Source organism: Cyanistes caeruleus, chromosome 3, assembly GCF_971803275.1.
Source record: "Cyanistes caeruleus chromosome 3, bCyaCae1.hap1.1, whole genome shotgun sequence".
Classification (NCBI taxonomy): Eukaryota; Metazoa; Chordata; class Aves; order Passeriformes; family Paridae; genus Cyanistes; species Cyanistes caeruleus.
In genome coordinates, this window is record NC_141703.1 from 26,793,375 (window position 1) to 26,801,635 (window position 8,261).

The 8,261-nt window shown below is 40.0% G+C and overlaps 1 protein-coding gene and 1 long non-coding RNA gene across 4 annotated transcripts in view; both read right to left on the reverse strand.

Annotated features, from left to right (window-relative positions):
• SH3RF3 (SH3 domain containing ring finger 3) overlaps positions 1–8,261 on the reverse strand; it is a 275,756-nt gene that overhangs the window by 47,201 nt on the left and 220,294 nt on the right. The gene's annotated exons all lie outside the window — the stretch shown is intronic.
• LOC111922698 (uncharacterized) lies at positions 1,640–8,248 on the reverse strand. The gene is made up of 4 exons (XR_015284280.1): positions 8,040–8,248; positions 6,866–6,952; positions 5,219–5,388; positions 1,640–1,737 (listed from the first exon to the last, which is right to left on the reverse strand). It is a non-coding gene; the product is annotated as an uncharacterized LOC111922698 (long non-coding RNA).

Consider the following 8,261-nt stretch of genomic DNA (forward strand, 5'->3'; position numbering starts at 1 on the left):
TTAATAAAAGGAAAAATAAAGAATTGAGTTTTAGCCCCTGCTGAGCATTTTAGTAAACTTTTGAAACTAAGATCTGTGGTCTTGGAAGAGAGAAGATGACTTAATTCAATTGCTAAGCCTAGTCAAAACCTGAGCCGTACCATCCTTCAAGCTGTGGCCTTTGGCAAGGTATTTAAAGGTGACCTGATACCAACCACTTTGTGTGCATGGAGATTAGACAGTATGTCCAGCTCTTTCTCCCTTTGAGTCTGGCTCTCAGCCTTCTGCTATCACATGGCCAGATCCTCTGCTGACGCTGCTCAGAGCATTACAAGCAAAAGAAGGACTGTCAGGAACCGATAATTTACTGTGATATCTCTCATGAGAAACAGACTGGGTCTGAGCCTTCTGTGATCAGCAGTTCAACCTAAACCACTACCTGCCTCCCTCTATCTGTAAAATGGGACTAAGCTGAAACTCCTCCTTGTGCTGTGGGAATTCATTAATGATTCTAGTGTTACAAAGCTTTCTTTGGGAGCAACCAGCTCTTTTCCATGGCTTTAATATTACAAAAAAAAGGAATGGGATGTTAGTATGCAGTCCCAGTAGTGATTTATTGCAAATGTCCAAGTATTATGAATTCATTTAATATTTAGTTTAATAGCAGCCATCTTTCATAAGTAATTAATATTTATATGTCTATTCAAGACAGTCCTTCAGCAGTTTCACTGTATATCAATGAAGCATGAATGGGCATAAATGCCGTAGAGAAATCTACACCGATTGGTTTCAGACTCTGTCACTTTTCAAAACAGATAAGAAGTTTACAGGGGACATATCTAATGACTTTCAGAATTGTTTTTGAATTAAAAAAGACAGTTTACTTTTTTTTTCCATTCACAGATGGTTGTTTTATTGTTTTCTAGGAAATCTGTAATCTTCTGAAACAGCTGTGTAATTATTGAGTTTTCTTTGTCTAGTAGCTACATTTCCAATTGACTGCAAACTGTGTTTGACATCCCTACCCCCTGAATCTGCCAAGGTCAGACCTTCACATCTGTGTTGATGGATGGATTCACAGTGTGGACAGCACTTCTCCCATCTCCTGGTTACTGCCTGCATGTTTATATGAATTTAAATCATCACCTTTGTGTTGCACAGGTTATATTCTAGGCTGTTGAGAGTCAAAACTTCCAAACCATTAATTTCAAAAGAATTCAAAGGAAAGCAAAAGAACAAAATTAGCCCTTACAAATAAATTTCAGGCTGTTTCTAGTTAAGAAAAAAAAAACCAAAACAGTCTAGGAACACAGACTGTATAGACAACTCAGAATTTTTTTCTCTGGCACAGCTGACAGTGGAGGCTCTGTTCCTATGGTGCAGCATGAAGGAATCTCAGAGGAAATCAGTCTCTAGCAGCACAAGGACGGGATGGGCAGCACTTCTGTGACCCTGCAGCATACCCTGAGGGAAGCCAGCACTTGGACAGGCGGAAGTTCCTCTCAATATCCCACTGTGAGAATGTTTGGAAAAGTGAATACTGTCTGAGGTTAAAAACTCATGAAGGATTAGATCAAAATTAAAGTCTGAGATATGTAAATGTTGAAATATTTTGCTTCACAGTAATTGGGGATGATTTTTCCCCTCATTAATAACTCACTTGAAGATAATAACTAGCTCTTCTTTCAGCTTCAGAGATGAGATGAGCACAGAATGCAGCTACTTCATTGATGACTGAGTGATAACGGAGTCCCTTGTCTGCAAAGCAATAATCATGCCATAATCTAAATACCAATTACATGTCCTGACTATATTAATACAGATATATTTTTTTAAACCACCCAAATACACAGAACATTCTGGTTTAGTTTTCTTCCTCTGCAGCTCCTAATACTTAATTTTCTACCTATCCAGGTTCATTAAACAAATGAGGAAACCTTACTGCAGCTGATAGAAAAGCTGTCTCCAGTCACTGAAATGAGGTAATTTCTCATGCAACACCAGTTACATCAATAGATAAGAGAGCTAGAGGGGGAAGAGGTTTCATTTAAAAATGAAGAAAAAAGAAACAAGCACTTAAATGTTTCCCTGAGCCCTATGAGGGCTCAAATGCCCTCACAAATCAGGAACTCATCTATCAGTCAGTACCCCCAAAATACCACTTTTATTGCTTGTTTAACTTGGTCAGTGCCTGTTTGAGTAAATGTAAGTTAGTGGCTGGAGAACAGTGCATTTTTATTCTGATTCCAACATGGCTTCTGGTGATTGATGCTTGCATTGAAACAGTAGGTCATATTTTGAATTATGTCTGTGAGGAAAATAGCTATCTGAGTTTTTCAAATCTGTAAAATTATTTGATCTGAGATTTTGATAACCATTCTAAAAGCTCTGCCAAGACCCCTAAACCAATATAATCTCAAAGGGAAGCTTCAGGTCTGGAATATCTCTGGATATGTATTTATCATGTGCAATTTGCCACTATTTCTCATGAGGCGCTGATGACATACTGAACAAGACAACGGCAATTACTTACTACACAGCTTCTTCTGATTTTAAGGAAAGACTAGTCTGGTATCAGTATGGAATAGTATGGAAATACTTTGCCAAAGATTTTTAGTTTTTAATGGAGACAGCTGCTCCTGGCCACAAGTCTATTATTATAATCTCAGTATGCATGTTACATGCCAAGAAACATAAAGGATTTTAGGATCATAATATCTTTAGCTTTTAAATTCCAGTGACAGTAACGTGTATACACATGTGCACAAAATATTTTATTTATTTATTATTAATTTGAAGAAAGATACTATTAAAAATAGGGGAAAATAAGTAAAATGTCTTGCTAGACCTGACTGGGAATTTTAAATGTTTTGAAAACAAAACTGAGAATAAGAAATCAGTGTTCAGGTCCCAATACTGCAAAGCACATAGGCACTTCATCATGTGCTTTTGTTGAACTGAGGCGGATGCAAGACTCTAGAGACTACAGACAGAGATAAAGAGGGAATCTAAAAATATATTTCAATATTCAATTTAGATGGAATATTAGATCTTTCAAGCATTGGAGCAAAGTTAAAGGATAGCTCAAAGGGGAAAAATCCAAAACAAAAACCAACTGAAGAGGAAGCAGAGACTCTCAGCTATGATTAAGCTTCCTGGAGGCTGCTGAATTCAGAAGAGGTAGAAGGTAAAAGAGCCTCTAACAGGGTTAATGGTGAAGGAGGGACGGATGACCTGCTCCACTGGTACTGTAGCAGTTTTAATGCTCCTTTTTTGAGGGAACAGCTCAAACATGGCACAGGGAGTGGAAAACTACTACTGCGATGAAGTAACTCAAAATTGTACAGATAAAGAACTCAAAATTGTACAGATAAAGTGAAATGCAAGAACACCACCGAAGAAGTAATGAAACCATGGTTCTCAAGAAGACTGACATTTCCACTTACTTCCAAGCAGCCACCCTCTCCAGAACTAAGGTCAGATGGATGTGTTTTAGTCCTAATTTTAGTCTACCTCTTCCTTTGAAGCACAAGCAATCTCTTTGGTAAACAAAAGAAGGGAATAGCCCTGATATCCTTGTACATTTGACATTCAGCTTCTTTCTTTGTTCACCAATCCACTGGATTTCAATTATCCTACAACAAGTAAGGGAAGTTCAGCTGAAAGCACTGAAACCTCCCCTCTCTGGTCCAGTCTCCTGCCCACCACACTGCCAACATACAGAGGCATAAAGTATATACACTTTGGGCATGCTTGGAAAGCAGAAAACTGACAGGAAATACTGACCTACAAAATCCCTTCCTGTGGAGATGGTACTTGGGAAATGGATTGGGTTTTTCCCACAGTACAGGAATTAGGGGGAACCTAAATGAGATTATTAGGCAAATGGTTGAAACTAAAAAATAGGAAGCACTTTTTCACACAACACATAATTAAATGGATACTTCATGCACATAGTATTGTGGAAGCCAAAAGTATGAAGAGGTTCAAAGGGGATTAGACAAATTAATGGAGAACAGACCTAGCAAGGGCTATTAAAACAGTGGTATGAATCCAAATTCTGCTTCAGTAAATCCCAACAGGTAAATGAAACAGTACTTAAGAGCATATACGGGGTAACTCCACCTCGCCATAAAGAGATCGTAAAAACAATAACATTCTCAGAATTATTGCTATGGTAAAAAAATTAGGTATTTTGGCAAAAGCTTAGGAAACAGGACAAAACCAGGACTGAGCCCTCCCCTGTGCCCTCTCAGCTTTGGGAAATCAGTTGTTCAGAGACTTCCTCAGCTGCAAAAGGGTCTGAGAGAGGGCAAAAGGCAGCCATCAGGATGTAGTGTCAGCCAAGGAAGAGACACAAAGGGTTGGGAACCACAACCCCAGAGAGCTTTCACAGCCCTGCAACTGCTATTTGGATTCCTCAGCTCCATTTCTGCTGTGCAAACCACAGATCAAGGGCTGCTGCACTCACACTGCACCAAGGAGCCACAAAAGCACAGGTGACAGGGCTGAGAAGACCCTATTCCTTCCTGGATCCCAGTTTTCTTCCTAACATGACATTGCCCTGCCTCTGTGCAAGGGCTTCCTTGCATCTACCATGGGGGTTTCCTACACCATGATACAACTGTGTCTTGAGGACCTAACCTAATCTGAAGCCTAGAAATGTTACACCTTTGTTTTAATACAAATCAAGGTGCCTAAATCATTTCAGTAAATATGGTAGGCTAACTGTACTTTCTAGAGAATTGAAGCAAAACAGCTGGACAGACCATGAGCATTCTTGTAAAGCTTTAGGTTCATTTATTCAAACTAGAGGATAATCTATCAAAGCTTGACTGACAGCATAGGATTCTGAAATGAGAAAAAGATGTACAAATAAACTAACTGCTAGACTAACTACTTAAAATTAATGTTTCTAAATAAGATGATTTAGACTGACTGCTTAGCTTGCTGCTCCTTGTCTCTCATAAGGAAGTGAAAACAATTTATTGGTCCTGGGAAGCACTGGGAGCAACACTGACATTTTGCAGAAAGCCAGAGCAACCTCACTCACTGAACACCTGAATGAGAGAGAATCAACGACATAAATCACAATGTGCTTTGACTTACTTTAGTCGTACACGTAGCTGGCTCTGGCTCTACCCATTCATGAGGGATAGATTTTGTTTCAGAAGCAAACAGTTAAAATTCCTTGGCCTTCCTTTGCAATCTTGTTAAATGACAGGCAAGTGACACTTACACTTTTATGGAAAGCAGAAACATGAAGGTAAGTGGTTTGGATTAGTGGAGGCCATCTTGTGCTTTATCCCTGATGCATCTATTCCCGCTTGGCTGATCTTGTTCTAGCAGCTGTGCCACCTCAGGCTGTAATTTCAGCACTTCCAACAAACTACACGGTATTGGGCTAGCCTGCACTTCAAGAGAAGATTGCTTGTTGAAAAATCAGGTATCACAGGAGGTATACTGTCCTCTCAAGATCAATTCCCCATGGAAGAAAAAAAAGGTCTGCCAGTGCACAGTTCAAAATTGCCAGAATTTGTGTGTATACTCATTACAGTGAAATAATTTCTTCCAAGGATTAAACAGCTCCTAAAAGATGCATTTAGCTGGAGACAGAGGAGTCAGCTGAGACTGACAGAATACATCACACTTGCACGGACTGTGGCCCAGAGGGTATCAAAGAAGAACCTTGTGTTTTGAAAGAGAGGAGCTTCCTTACTTGTATTTCTGAAAATTATCTGGGCTTTCCACTGCTGCTGGGGCAGCCAGGACTGAGTGAGAGACTGGAATGAGAGGGGCCCTGACGGTCCTCAGATGGTGTGACATTTTAGAAGCAAGTTCCTGACACCATCACCATCACCATGAAAATTTTGCTCTCTCTGAAGGCTGACTTCCAGTTTTGGCAGCTATCACAGTATCAAATCTGAGCATTCCTCAAAAAATTTCTGATTTATTTCATGCACTAAAAACATCAGGCTTGTCCTTACTCCCTCCTACCATCATGACAGTGTACCTCAAACAAACCATGTGACACCAATAACATGCTCAAGCTGATGGTTTCTTTTCTGGGTGTAAGAGAAGCTCAGCCTCTGAACACAAAGCGGTGTGCAGGGAGTCACAGGTGCTATTTTTCCATGGGCATCACAGGGTGTGGATGTGGGATGTCTCTTGCACAGGGACAGAACTGTTGTCCTGCATACTGATGTGTGATCAATTACTGAAGTGTATAAGCTTTGCAGGCAAAGCAGCTGAGGTTTCTGTAACCTCCCCTGTCAGCTGTGCTACAGGCATTTGCAGTCCTCCTGTATTTCCAAGCAGTCCTGTGAATTACTCCTAAGACGCACTAGATAGCTGAAGTAGTTTTCTCTCAAGAAGATCAATTGATCAAGTATACTCTTCAAAGAAAAGAAGAAAGAAACCCAGAATAATTTTGAAGTATTACAAAGAAAGTGGCTGTCAGTGTCAGAGGAATGACCAAGCATGTAAATGACATTTTTTTTGGTAAAGTCAGCAAGGAACTGTCACTTTCCAAACGCCACAACACTGGGATTGTAATTACTACAGAGCTTTGCCATAGCAAAAAGCTTGCTTTCTCAAGTCTTGGCAGCACATGTCATAAGAGCATCCTCTCTTCAGCAAAAACTAATATTTCATCTTTTTTTCCTAGTTTCATCTTTTTTCTGCTTAAAAAAATTTGCTTAAAATACCCTATACTAAAGACACGTCTTTAGGAATATAAAATTCCTCTTTGTTAAATTAAAGTGCAGAGCAAAAGGGATCAACAGTGAGAAACAGAGCTAGCCGAAGGGAAAAACTAGGGCATAAGCAGTAAGCTTAAGAAGGGGAGCCAACAGCACTGTGACTTTTTTTTCACTTTTGTACTAACCCTGGTTTTACGTTGCTATCCTGTCCCTCCATTCTACCTTTCCTTCATTTGTCTGTTTAGTCCTCTTCTTTTTCACTGCCACATGACCTGCAGATAAGACCATGTAATGAAATGCAACTGAGTTACACTGATTTACCTAATTACTGCTTGTCAGGTGTGCTACCCAAGCCAATGTTCTCCATGGCCTCATTCTGTCCCAACTGTGAGACAAAACACGTCAGGTTTCAAGTGATTTGGGTAACTCAAGATGTGAGAGGATATGCTTTTATGCCAGTGCTGACAGTAGGGTAATATCAGTGATGCAGCCAGTGAGAAGCATCTCACATAGGCTACACACAGACGCACATCTGTAACCTCAAGGGCTCTGTGAACACAAATTTGGTGCATGTCTGCATTGTGCTATGCAATCAGGCAGTGACATCTGGTTGGTGCTTTCGTTTGCAACTACTGCAGAAATAATTACCGATGACAGCACATATACAGCATATTCCTCTTCATTCTGCCAACTAGCTGACTGATGCAGAAGAGGCCAGTGTGACCTGAAATAAATGGTGAATCCTGCCAACCAACAGAAGGAAACGGTCAATTTTAACACATAACTTAAAAATGGTTCTGTGAAGATGTTGGGCAAATATATCTCACATCTGAAAAAGATGGAAACTATATAAAGATAAAATCACTGCTGCACTGGAGCAGAAATGACAACTTTGTCATTCCATCTCTGAGCCTGCCTACCACAGATGAAGATGAAAAACCCTTTACACAAGTCAGATAATGGTACAAAACTGAAGGGGTTGATCGACAGACTGGCAGGCTTTCTTATTTTCATTTTAGCAAAACAGGGTGGGCAAACATTAACTTAGAATTGTCCCATCCTCAGTTTGATCCTGGTTGATTGGAATGTCTCTGCCTATAAAGATAACAGAATTAGTAGCCCATTAGTTAAGTAATTACAACTTCTAGTCAAGGTCCTGTACTATGATTACTTTGCCATATCTGACAAGCTTCCCAGAGCAGAGTAGGAAATATGATGAATATCTTGCACAGGTTTTTTCTTTCAACTTCTTCCTGACAGAACAGCAGTGTGCTTTTTTGAGGAGCCCCTTCGTTTCCCTCTTTTTAACCCAGCAGTATGCATGCAAGAATTCCAACTATACAGATAACCAGATGCTACCAGTTGATTTGCAGTGTTTTCCAGTTAATGATTTTCTGTCAAATCATGAGGACATTTCAAGTATGTACCATCAGGGCTTCTCTCAGTCCCAGTCCTAGTCAATCTTTCCATTAATTACATGCTGTGTGAGCTACTGAGTGTACTCCAAAACCAGCAGTGGCTACTGAGTTGATTGAGTCCACAAGCAGTGTCCTGGTTTTACCTGGGACAGAGTTAATTTTC